Here is a 12,533-nt window from a genome sequence, read left to right on the forward strand (position 1 = left end):
GACACACGCAAAAAATAACCCTGTCTCCCCCCCCAAATTTTTAAAGGGAGAACCCTTCCCCATCCCAAGAAACCACAACACCCATCTTAGTTGAGTAAAAGAAATACAACTTCCTCTGCTTCCCCAGGATGGCTTCCTACCACTAAGCCTGCACGGTGGCTTAGTGACTCTGGTTTCAGGATGTCTGTCACTCCCCTTCTGGCTTCTGTGTGCACCAGGCACGCACACAGCACACACACACACACACACACACACACACACACGAAGACAAAGCATTCATACATAAATATTAAAAATTAATAAGTCTTTTTAAAAAATCAAATCAAACCAAACTAATAAACAAAAAGCTAGACCAGGCCAGGTGTAGTGGTGCAAATCTTCAATCCCAACTCTCAAAAGGCAGAAGCAGGTGGATGTCTGTGAGTTCCAGGCCAGCCAGAGTTACATGGTGAGACCCTGTCTCAGGCAAACAAACAGATGACTAGATCAGGAACTCTAGAATCCCTTCCATACTTTTTAAACACAGCTTTCAAGGCAGGGTTTTTCTGTGTATGTAGCCCTGACCTTCTTGGAACTTGTCTTGTAGATCAGGCTGACCTGCCTCTGCCTCTTGAGTGCTGGGATTAAAGGCGTGTGCCACCACTGCCCGGCAATTTCGAGGTCTTTAATGACTAAGCAGAGACCCTGAAAGTCAGAAAAGACAAATTGGAGAAGCAAAGAGATGACAGATTCCCTATAGGGCCACACTAATTACCTGTTTCCGCAGGAAATTCTAGAGCGCCATCTCGTGGCCACCCCAGTTCAGTGGGCGGGCACTAACTCAGCCTTTTGGGGGTGGCTGATATTTCTGCTGAGAGAACCCAAAGCGACTGACCCTCTTCTGGAGCCAAGTCCAGCCACCAAAGTGGAAATCCCTTGGAATCCATAATGTCCTTTCTCTCATGCAAGGAAAGGCCAGCTCATTTCTGAGGGCCACAAACAGGTTGAACCTGAAAAAGCCCCAATGTCCCTGACTATTCCTGGACCATAAGGAGCCCAGTAAAGCTGCAGGTCCTTCTACCTGTAGTACTGATAAGACCCTGAGGCTGTGAGTTCTTCTACAGTCCCCTTCTCCCTAGATGTTACAACAATCCAAAGTTACATTCTTGTTTTGTTTTTCAAAACAGGGTTTCTCTGTGTAGCTCTGGCTGTCCTGGAACTCACTCTGTAGACCAGGCTGGCCTTGAACTCACAGAGATCGCCTGCCTCTGCCTCCTGAGTGCTGGGATTAAAAGTGTGGGCCACCACTGTTTTTCTGGATTTTTGTTTTGTTTTGCTTTGTTTTATTCTTTTAAGGTCTGGTGTGACTGTCTCATTCCCATGCTAGCCAGGGCAAACTAACATGTCTAAACTACTTCAGAGCCAGTTAAAGCCATCTCTCTAGCCTCGTTTCCATCCCCACCCCCTTTTTGAGACAAGCATTTCACTGTTTAACCCTGGATGAAAACCAGATTGGCCTCTGTTTCCCAAGTGCTGGGATTAAAGTTCTCTGCCATTGTTGGCTGTTTTCTCTTTCTTTCTTCCTTTCCTTTCCTTTTTTTTTTTTAACAGAACCTTGCTATGTAGATGTAATGAGTCTCACTAGTCAGCTCCAAAATAACAACATAGAGACTTCTTATTAATTATGAAAGTTCAGCTAGCTTAGACTTGTTCCACTAGCTCTTCTAACTTAAATTAACCCATTTATATGAATCTATGTTTTGCCTCATGACCAATCACAACACATTTTAACACAATGCACAGATATCCAAAACATGTAGACCTGGTTGAGCTCAAACCACTGCCCAGCTAATAAATAAATCTTCTTTTTCCTGTCTTTTTATTTATTCATACACAACTACTTGTCTTCCGGCTTGCTGAAGCAGTAAGTCAGACAGCACTTGCCACAATAATGTCTGTCAAAGTGGCTGGCCACGAAAACTCCAGCACCACATTCATCAGAAGGACACTCCCGACGAAGACGGCTAATTTTGCCATTTTCATCCACCTTATAGTACTTCAGTACAGCCAGCTTCACCTTCTTCCTCTTATGCTTGTTCTTCTTGGGGGTGGTGTAAGACTTCTTCTTCCTTTTCTTAGCACCACCACAAAGTCTCAACACCAAATGAAGGGTGGACTCCTTTTGGATGTTGTAGTCAAAGTACGGCCATCTTCCAGCTGCTTGCCAGCGAAGATCAGCCTCTGCTGATCAGGAGGAATTCCTTCCTTATCCTGGATCTTGGCCTTGACATTTTCTATAGTGTCCAAGGGTTCAACCTCTAGCGTGATGGTTTTCCCCGTAAGGGTCTTCACGAAAATCTGCATCCTGGCGGCGCTGCCACCACAGATGGCGGATCGGAAAGCTAATAAATAAATCTTAAAGCACTATCCTACCTGATAAGGAAAACAGCAGCTCTGCTGGCGCAAGAAATCCAATTAGGTCGAATCAAATCAAATGGAGCCCATGCAGACCCGAAAACCGCACGTTTCTCCTCTAGGAGGCCACTTAAATACCCTGTGGGCATGGTCCTGACCCCTGGCATGCTGGGAGTCCAGAGCAATGCAACTCCCAGGCCAGGGTCTGGGGGCTACACTCCAACTTAACACTACCCCTTCAAAAACTGGCTTTCTGTGAATATAAAGTTTTTCCTTCAAAGGGCCAGATCTTCCTACAAAATATTCACTTCCGGAATTTATAGCAACCACAGTTACCTCAAGGTTTTCATTGTCACTAACTGCAGATCTCTAAGTCACAAAGTAACTTAGGAACTTCTCAAGCATGGCAGGATTTTAAGCACCCTGGTTTCCTAACTTGGAATAACAACTAAACACTTGTGGAGGCCGTGAGTGGATCAGGGGAGGAGCTGATGATGCAGAGGCACGTGGGTCTGTCTGTCTTTCCATGCATTCACGTGGGTCTGTCTGTCTTACCATGCATTCACCCTCCCTGACCTCACTAAGCCTTTATATATGCACATGCGCAAAGGGAACACCGCTTTATCTCAAATGCTGGAGCTCTTCCAATGCAGGTCATCTTCTTGTCTGTCCGTAGATCTGGTGGCGCAGGTCGCTCACTCCCTCTTTAAGGCACTGACATCTGTAGCTTTCTTGGATGGAGAGGCCTCCAAATTAACCATGGGCCAGAGTCTGATGGCTTACACACAGGCCCTCCAGGGTCTCAACGTGATGGACTTCCATTGTACCTTAGAGAGCAGGTGGGTTTTTTTTTTTTTTTTTTTTTAGATTTTTCGAGACAGGGTTTCTCTGTGGCTTTGGAGCCTGTCCTGGAACTAGCTCTGTAGACCAGGCTGGTCTCGAACTCACAGAGATCCGCCTGCCTCTGCCTCCAGAGTACTGGGATTAAAGGCGTGCGCCACCATCCCCCGGCCCTTGTTTTGTTTTTTGAGACAGGGTATCTCTGTGTAGCTTTGGGGCTTTTCCTGGAACTCACTCTGTAGACCAGGTTGGCCTCAAACTCACAGAGAACCACCAGTCTCTACCTCCTTCTTTTACAAACCTGAGTTTGCTGCCAGGCAGTGGTGGTGCACACCTTTAATCCCAGCGTTCAAGAGGCAGAAGCAGGTGAACCTCTGCGTTTGAGGCCAGCCTGGTTGGTTCAACACCAGTCTGGTCTACAGAGTGAGTTCCAGGACTTGTACACAGTAAAACCCTGTCTCGAAAAAGAAAAAAAAAAGAACAAAAATAAGAAATCAAAACAAACAACAACCAAACGAGTTTGCTCTAATCCTCACCAAACTGAAATCCTTTATTGCCAGATCCTAACCCTGGGGTTTCTACAGCTTTTCTGTGTGGGAAGACTCAACCTTACCTACAGTAATAGTAAACCCTGTGAGGTGGCCTCTTTCTGAGGCTCCTTCCTTCCCAATAGCAATGGTTCACAAAAGTCAGTGAATGCTACTGGGACTTGCACAAAGTTGGTAGAATTTGGGTCCCATGTAAGTAATCCTACGTCAGCTCCCAGAGAAGAAGTTATTGCTCTCACTAGGGTTCTCCAGAGAGGGGCAGAGAGGAGACTATGCTTCAGCCCGTGGCTTCTGTGTCCATGCAGCCCTCTGGAGAGAGAGGGGTCTCCTCACTGCCCCAACACCCTATTAAATATGGCTCCGAGGTTCTGACCCCACTAGGAGCCATCTGGCTTTCCACCCAGGTAGTTATTACACACTGCAAGGCCACCGAAAGACCATTCTGACGCTTCTCAGTGGAGCAACTGAGCAGATCAGCAGAACAGGCAGTCTCACGCCCACTCTGCTGCCTTAGTTCCCAGCCTCACACTCACTCCCTCGTCCACAGTACACCCCTCAGGAAACTCCACAGACTGTAGATCAGGCCTTCACAGCTACCCCAGAGGGATGGCTACCCAAAACCCAAGAACAGCTGCTGCTCCTGGAGCTTCCCAATGGGTGGTCCTTAACAATTTTCATCAGGCAATCAATCTGGGGACAAAAGCCCTCCAAATTCTTTTTAAATACATTTTTATTGATATTTATTGAGCTCTACATTTTTCTCTGCTCTCCTCCCTGCCTCTCCCCTTCCCCCTTCAATCCTCCTCCAGGGTTCCCATGCTCCCAATTTACTCAGGAGAAAAATGTGCCCAGGCTGGCCTCCAAATCGTGATCCTCCTGCCTCTGCCTCCTTCAACAAATCCTACTGGCATGCGCCACCACTACTGGCCAAATTCTTTTTTATTTTATTTTATTTTTCCAAGACAGGGTTTCTCTGCATAGCTTTAGAGCTTATCCTAGAACTAGCTCTGTAGACCAGGTTGGCCTTGAACTCACAGAGATCCACCTGCCTCTGCCTCCAAGAGTGCTGGAATTAAAGACAGGCACCACCCACCACCACCCAGTTGGTAGTCTAGATTCTTTCTCTCATTTTTCTAGTTCTATGATAAAATTTTACAAGCTCTCTCTTATTCCCATGACATTCTCTTAAGACCCAATCTAGTTCAGGATATTCTAGACCTGCGCCTTCAGGAACATTAAGAATGTTCCTGGTCGGAGCCCATCACTTACCTTGTATCGCAGCACCGACTTTAACAACTTACCCCAACATTGCACCTCTCCTGGCTTAGCTTTTCCCTCATCTTTACAATCATCCTTATCAGACTTCGTATCTGTCTTCCTTAAATCACAGAATGCTTTCATTTTTAACTGTTATGAGCCAGGCATGATGGGATACACCTGTAATTCCAGCACTTGAGAGGCTAAGCAGGAGAATCAGAAATTCAAGGCTCACTGGGGTACAAAATTAACTTGGGGCCAGCATGAGCTATATGAGAACTTGTCTCAAAATAACAAAGAAGGAAAGAAAAAACAACAACAACAATCCATTTTGCATTTTACCATTTCCTAGTTCTGTGCCCAGCTCTGTAGTGACCTCTCCCTGACTCTGACAAAGGCCAGGGATCTTATCTCTTTACTCTTTTGGTAACTCCCTCTCCTGGTCCACTCACTGGCATAATTTATTCTTCTTTTTACCTCTTGCTTACTTAACCTGATACAATTGGAATCTTCTAGGTGACGGGCCATTAAAAGCTTTGAATGTCATTGTCTCAGAAATAGCAACTGCTCCCGTCAACATCAGTGCCTTTCTCATCCCAGGAAGCTCTCCCCATCTCCGAGTGACATTATAGTCTACCCTTCCACCTCTTATGACAGCCACTTCCTAGCCTTTCACCTCTTCCCATAGCCACTCTCTCCCCTCACCAGGACTACGACCCTATGATTGACTGCTGAGACACCCCTCCAGATTCCCATAAAAATAAAAAAAGAATTTGTTAAAGACAAACACTACCTCTGCCTCCCACGTACTGGGGTTAAAAGTGTGGACCACTATGCCCAGCTGTAATTTTCTTTACTTTTTTTTGAAATTGCATCTTAACTTATTTTGTATGGGGGAGTAAGTGTCATGGGGGAACATGGGGAAGTCAGAGGGCAATCTGTGAGATTCATTCTCTCCTAACCTTGTGGGTCCCAGGGACTGAACTTAAGTCCTTGGTGAGGAGTTTCTTTATCTACTGAGCCATCTCTCCAGCACGAGGACACACACATAATTTAATTTTGTTTTATTTTTATTTCATGTGGGTTTTTTTGTTTGTTTGTTTTTGGCTTGCATATATGTGTGAGGATATTGGATCCTTTGGAACTGGAGTTACAGACAATTCTGAGCTGTTGTGTGGGTGTTGGGAATTGAACCCAGGTCCTCTGGAAGAGCAGCCAGTGCTCTTAAACACTGTTGGGCCCTAAAGCCCCACCAAGGAGGAGGTCGCCCCAAGAGACACTCACAGCACGGTTGATGCAATAGCAAGAGGAATTTTTATTCTGCCACGGCAGAGGTCCCTCAGCCTCGAGAGGAGAAGGACGCCTGCTTTGTCCATTACAAGCTCTTTTAAAGAAAAAAAAAACACAAAATCAGGGAGGGGGTAGTACAGAATCAAAGGGAAAGTCCAAAAATCATTTGTCAACTGTTTTGACTAATTCATACAATGGTCAGCTAACTCTACTTGATCAATGTTATGGCGATTACAAGGAGGAACACCTGCAGGTCGTCTCACCCCAGTTCCAGGGTCCGGGTCTATTGAAGAAAGACTACAATGGGGATGGAAAGTACTCAAAGCTCCCGTGCACGCGTGGCTGGTTACTAGGGTCCTGGTTCCCAGGAAGGGGGGGGGGGTGCAGTAGTGCTAAGGTGTCTCAAAGTCTTTCAACACCAAATCATCTCTCCTGCCCAATTTTCTTTTTTTTTCTTTTAAAGATTTATTTATTTATTATATATACAACATTCCTTCCATGTATGTTTACATGCCAGAAGAGGGCACCAGATCTCATTATAGATGGCCGTGAGCCACCATGTGGTTGCTGGGAATTGAACTCAGGACCTCTGGAAGAGCAGTCAGCACTCTTAACCTCTGAGCCACCTCTCCAGCCCTCCTGCCCAATTTTCTTTTTACATTCAGTGTATTTATTTATTATGTATACTGTGTTCCTCCTGCATGTATACCTGCGCGCCAGAAGAGGGCACCAGATCTCATTACAGATGGTTGTGAGTCACCACGTGATTGCTGGGAATTGAACTCAGGTCCTTTGAAAGAGCAACCAGTGCTCTTCTGAGACATCTCTCCAGCTCGATTTCTTGTTTTTTTGTTTTGTTTTTGAGACAGGGTTTCTCTGTGTAGCCTTGGCTGCTCCAGAACTAGCTCTGTAGACCAGGCTGGCCTTGAACTCACAAAGATCTGCCAGTTTCTGCCTCCCAAGTACTGGGAGTAAAGGTGTGAACCAACACTGTCTGGCTTGCTGTTTTTGTGTTACAGCCCTGGCTGTCCTGGAACTCTCTTTGTAGACCATACTGGCCTTAAAAATCACAGAGATCCATCTGTCTCTGCCTTCCAAGTGCTGGGAATAAAGGCATGAGCTACCACCGCCTGGCTTGCTTTTGTGTTTTTGAGACAGGGACTCTACATAGCCCTGGTTGGCCTGGAACTTGATATGTAGATCAGGCTGGCATTGAAATCAGAGATCTGCCTTCTGAGGGACAGCATTAAAGGTGGGCATCACCATACCTGGCCTTTTTAAAAGATGTTTTTATTTTTCTGTGTGAGTACTGAACTGTACCATGTATGACTACACACGTGTGACTGCTGACTGGTGCCCATGAAGGCCGGAAGGCAGTATTGGATCGCCCAGACTAGAGTTGCAGACATCTGATATAGAGACTCACCTGTCTCCACCTCTTACCTCATCACAGACATGGTGGGCTACAGATGCAGCCTATCACATCCAGATTTACACGGGTTCTAGGGATTTGAACTCAGGTCTTCATGCTTGTATGATGTGTTAGTTGGATTTCTACTGATGTGATAAAACGCGACTACAAACAGTTTGGGGAGAAGAGGGTTTATTTCATCTTCCAGCTTATAGTCCATCATCCAGAGAAGTCAGGGTGAGAAGCTGGAGGCAGGAACTGAAGCAGAGGCTATGGAGGATCGTTGCTCATTGGCTGGCTCCTCATGGCTTGCTCTGCCTGTTTTCTCACCATCATTCAGCACCACCTGCCTTTTTAAAAAGGACCCCATGGGGCTGGACAGACAGCTCAGCCATTAAGAGCATTTGCTGCTCTCACAGAGGACCCAGGTTCAGGTCCCTGAACCACATGGTGGCTCACAACCGTCTGCAATGTCTCCTCAGCCTTAGGTGTGGGAGTGGTGATGTAGATTATTAGTAGGAACTGAGCTCCACTTGTGGGTTTTTGTTGTTGTTGTTGGTTTTTTTTTTTCTTTTTGTTTTTCCGAGACGGGGGTTTCTCTGTGTAGCTTTGGAGCCTTTCCTGGCACTCTCCCTGTAGACCAGGCTGGCCTTGACCTCAGGGATACCCATCTGCCTCCGCCTCCAGAGTCCTGGGATCAAAGGCATCGCCACCTTTGCCTGGCCCACACTTTGCATTTTCATTGGTGGTGGTTTTCTGTACTGGTCTCCACCTGTTGGTCCCCAGATGAAGGGTGAAGCATGTTCCACATCCGGCTGCTGGGCTACTTTGAAGACAATCCCATCTATGGTGTTCTTTCTTCTGTAAGTATTTGATGGTACCAAAAGATAATTCTTTTTGCAAAGTCTGGTGACGCACACCTTTGATCCCAGCACTCCAGTAGCAGAGACAGCCTGGTCTACACAGTGAGATTCTCCCTATCTCAACAAACAAAAGAACAAGGAAACCAGGCTCAGCTATAGGAGGCGGTCTCAAAACAAAATAAAAACTTTACTATCTTAACCACTTTTCATTTTTTGGGGGGGGAGGGTTTTTTTTTTTTTTTTTGGTTTTTGTTTTTTTTAGACAGGGTTTCTCTGTGGTTTTGGAGCCTGTCCTGGAACTAGCTCTTGTAAACCAGGGTGGTCTCGAACTCACGGAGATCCACCTGCCTCGTTTTTGTTTTATTTTTGAGACAGGGTCTCTCTATGAAGCCCTGGGTATCCTGGAGCTCACTGTGTAGACCAGGCTGGCCTTGAGCTGACAGAGACCTACCTGCCTCTGCCTCTCAAGAGCTGAGAATTAACCACTTTCAAAGTATAGGTCAGTGGCTTACAACCATTTCGAAGGCTGTGTAACCACCACCAACCCCAATGACTCTTTCATCTTTCTCTTATTTTTTCTAGACAGGGTTTTTCTGTGTAACAGCCCTAGCTGTCCTGAAACTTGCTCTTGTAGACCAGGCTGGCCTGGAACTCACAAAGATCTGACTACCTCTGCCTCCTGAGTGCTGGTATTAAAGGTGTGCGCCAGCACTACTTGGTTGACTCCTTAATCTTTCAAAGCAACCCATTAAGCATCTCCATTCTCTCCCCAGCACTCTGGAGAAGGGCGTCTGTCTTGTTGTACTGCTGTTTTAAGTAGAATCAGGTTTAATTAATATTTTAAGATATAAACCTAAGCACAAAGGTTAAGCACACAGGATAAGACACACCCAAGGGCATGGGTGTGGACTTCAAGACAGGGTCAACCTGATTTGTTCTTTTGTGCTCGTTTTTTCCAGGAATACAATCCCAATCTAAACTTGCTGAGGTGTGTCCCATGGTGTGCCAGCCTATCCTGGAGATAGTGCATGGGGGAAAGGGCACACACTAGGTCTAGCCGGATCACAGGGTCCACTCATACTACAGCCGCCGGCAGGGAAAGGCCTGCCTCTTGTCATGTTCCTTACATCTTTTGTTCCTGTTCTCCCATTACTGCCTGCCTGCCTGCCTGCCTGCCTGCCTTCCTTCCTTCCTTCCTTCCTTCCTTCCTTAAGATAGGGTTTCTCTGTAGCTTTGGAAACTGTCCTGGCACTAGCTCTTGTAGACCAGGCTGGCCTCGAACTCACAGCGATCCCCTGCCTCTGCCTCCTGAATGCTGGGATTAAAGGCGTGTGCCACAACTGCTCAGCAATAGATGTTTTTCTAACTGTGCCTTTTGATTATTTGTTGAGAGAAGATCTCATCTATAGCTCAGGTTGGCCTCCAACTCATGACAATCCTGCTGCCTCAGCCCTACTGAGGGGCGGGATTATAGGAATGTGCCGCCACATCTGGATCAACTGTACCACTTCAATTTTTTTTTCCCTCCATGTAGCCCCAGCTGTCCTGGAACTCTTTTTGTAGACAAAGCTGGTCTTGAACTCAGATGTCTGACTGCCTTTAGCTCCCAATTGCTGAAATTAAAGGCATGAGCCACCATACTAAGCCCATTTTAATTCTTTTGTTATTTTCTTCTTCATTTTAAAGTTATTTTGTTGGTAATTTTCTCTCTGGAGTAAATTAAACATCCATATACACACATTTTATCAGGCTGTCACTGAGTATTCCTGGTTAGCTTGGAACTCTCTATGTAGATGGGGTTCAAGCAGTGTGCCACCATGCCTAACTAAGTATAATTCCTATTCATATTAATTCAACAATATACAGAAACTTTGCTCTTACATTTCTTCATCTCATCCTTCTCTATCATGACTGTCGCAGCTGCCAGAGATGACTCATGCCTCTGTAGGCACCAGGCACCACACACATGAAATAAAATAATTATAAATATCTATAAACTATCATACAAATAACACCTTTACGCTAAACCAACAGTTACTGCTTTGCTCTATTGTATTTTTCTGCTTAACACATGCTTTTATTACATGGTATTTTAAACATACACAAAATTAGGCCAAATAGCGTAAGATCTTGAACTTGTCCATTTCGTCCTAACAGCTGAGGCCTATCTTACACCAGGCATGTCCCACATCCGGCTGGCAGGTTACTTTGAAGAAAATCCCATCTATGGAGTTCTTTCTTCTGTAAGTATTTGATGGTACCAAAAGATAATTCTTTTTGCAAAGTCTGGTGACGCACACCTCTGATCCCAGCACTCCAGTAGCAGAGCCAGCCTGGTCTACACAGTGAGACTCTCCCTATCTCAACAAACAAAAGAACAAGGAAACCAGACTCGGCTATAGGAGGCGGTCTCAAAACAAAATAAAAACTTTACTATCTTAATCACTTTTTGTTTTTGTTTTATTTTTGAGACAGGGTCTCTCTATGAAGCCCTGGGTATCCTGGAGCTCACTGTGTAGACCAGGCTGGCCTTGAACTGACAGAGACCTACCTGCCTCTGCCTCCCAAGAGCTAGGGATTAACCACTTTCAAAGTATAGGTCAGTGGCTTAAAAGGCATTCAAAATGTTGTGTAAGCACCACCACCATCCAACCCCCATGACTCTTTCATCTTTCAGAGCAAACTTTAGACCCATTAAGCATCCCCCATACTCTCCCCAACAACCATTATCATACAGAAAATAGTTATGTTTTTGTTTTGCAGTCCTAGGGGCCAAACTCAGAGTCTTGCACATTCTAGACAAGAACTCTACCATTGAACTATACCCCAGTCCTGCTTCTGGAGTTAAAAATCACAAATGATATGAATTAGAGAAAAATATACACAAGGGGCTAAGGATGTAACCCAGTTCATAGACGGCTTGTCTAACATCCACATTGCTCCGAATTCGATTCCCAGGTCTGGGTAATCTGACAAGACAGTGATCATCTGTAGTCCCGGCACTCAGGGCAGAAGTATCCTCAGCTACACAGCGAACTCGAAGCCAGCCTGGGCTACTTGAAATCTTGTCGGAAGGAAGGAAGGGATGGAAGGAAGGGAGGGAGGGAGAAAAAGAAAGGGAAAAAGGGAGGGAGGGAGGGAGGGAGGGAGGGAGGGAGGGGGGGGGGGGGGGGGGGGGGGGGGGGGGGGGGGGGGGGGGGGGGGGGGGGGGAGCAGTAGTAGAGGGGAAAGAAAATGAAGGGAGAGGAATACTGGGCACTACCAGATTTGGAGCCCTGGAGACTGTGAGCACTTGAGCAAAGGCAAGGCAGCCCACGGTCCCCTCGAGGTAAGATGGGGTGGATCTGCCCCAGCGACTAGTTCTTGAACTGCTGACATTCCACTCCCTTGCTGTCCTCCAGTGTCACAGAAGTTGGGGAAATCCCTCTGAATTCAAGTGTGGTGGCCCTTAAAGGATTGTTCTGTGTCCCCAAATCAGGTTGGGTAAGAACGAAAGGCTGCCACATCTGCAGTTACACCAGAACCCACAGCTATTGGGGACCCAGTGGGCTGAGAACCCAGGGAGGTCAAGACCTGAGTGCTCATCTTTCAGTCCCAGGGCAAGCCTTATTTCATCAAGACTCATCCCTGCATCATGGGCTACCTCACACCTGGGAAAAGAAGCTACCTGTAAATGGCCTTTTTCTGACTTCTAAAGGCCAAGGGGACATTCCTAGTGGTGGCACAGAGTGTAGGGTGGCTCAGTACCTAAGGGTTTGCCTTCTGACACAGGAAGTCTTGGAGACTTGAATGTTGGGCTGTCCTGTCCCTCATAAATACCCAGGGAGTTGGCACACAGCCTTGCCTCCATCCTGGACTTGTTTTCTAACCTGTGTTATTCTGACCCTTGCCCAGCTTTCTGTGGTAGGACAGGAAGGTATTAGAACTTCA

General features: G+C 46.3%; 1 pseudogene; it reads right to left on the minus strand.

The window, feature by feature from the left end:
* Window positions 1-1,853: 1,853 nt before the first annotated feature.
* Window positions 1,854-2,358, minus strand: LOC126503334 (ubiquitin-40S ribosomal protein S27a-like; annotated as a pseudogene).
* Window positions 2,359-12,533: the final 10,175 nt, after the last annotated feature.

The sequence above is a fragment of the Alexandromys fortis genome, unplaced genomic scaffold (genome assembly GCF_014885135.2).
Source record: "Alexandromys fortis isolate MF-2015 unplaced genomic scaffold, M_Fortis_MF-2015_v1.1 scaffold_2_1_26212458, whole genome shotgun sequence".
Taxonomy (NCBI): domain Eukaryota; kingdom Metazoa; phylum Chordata; class Mammalia; order Rodentia; family Cricetidae; genus Alexandromys; species Alexandromys fortis.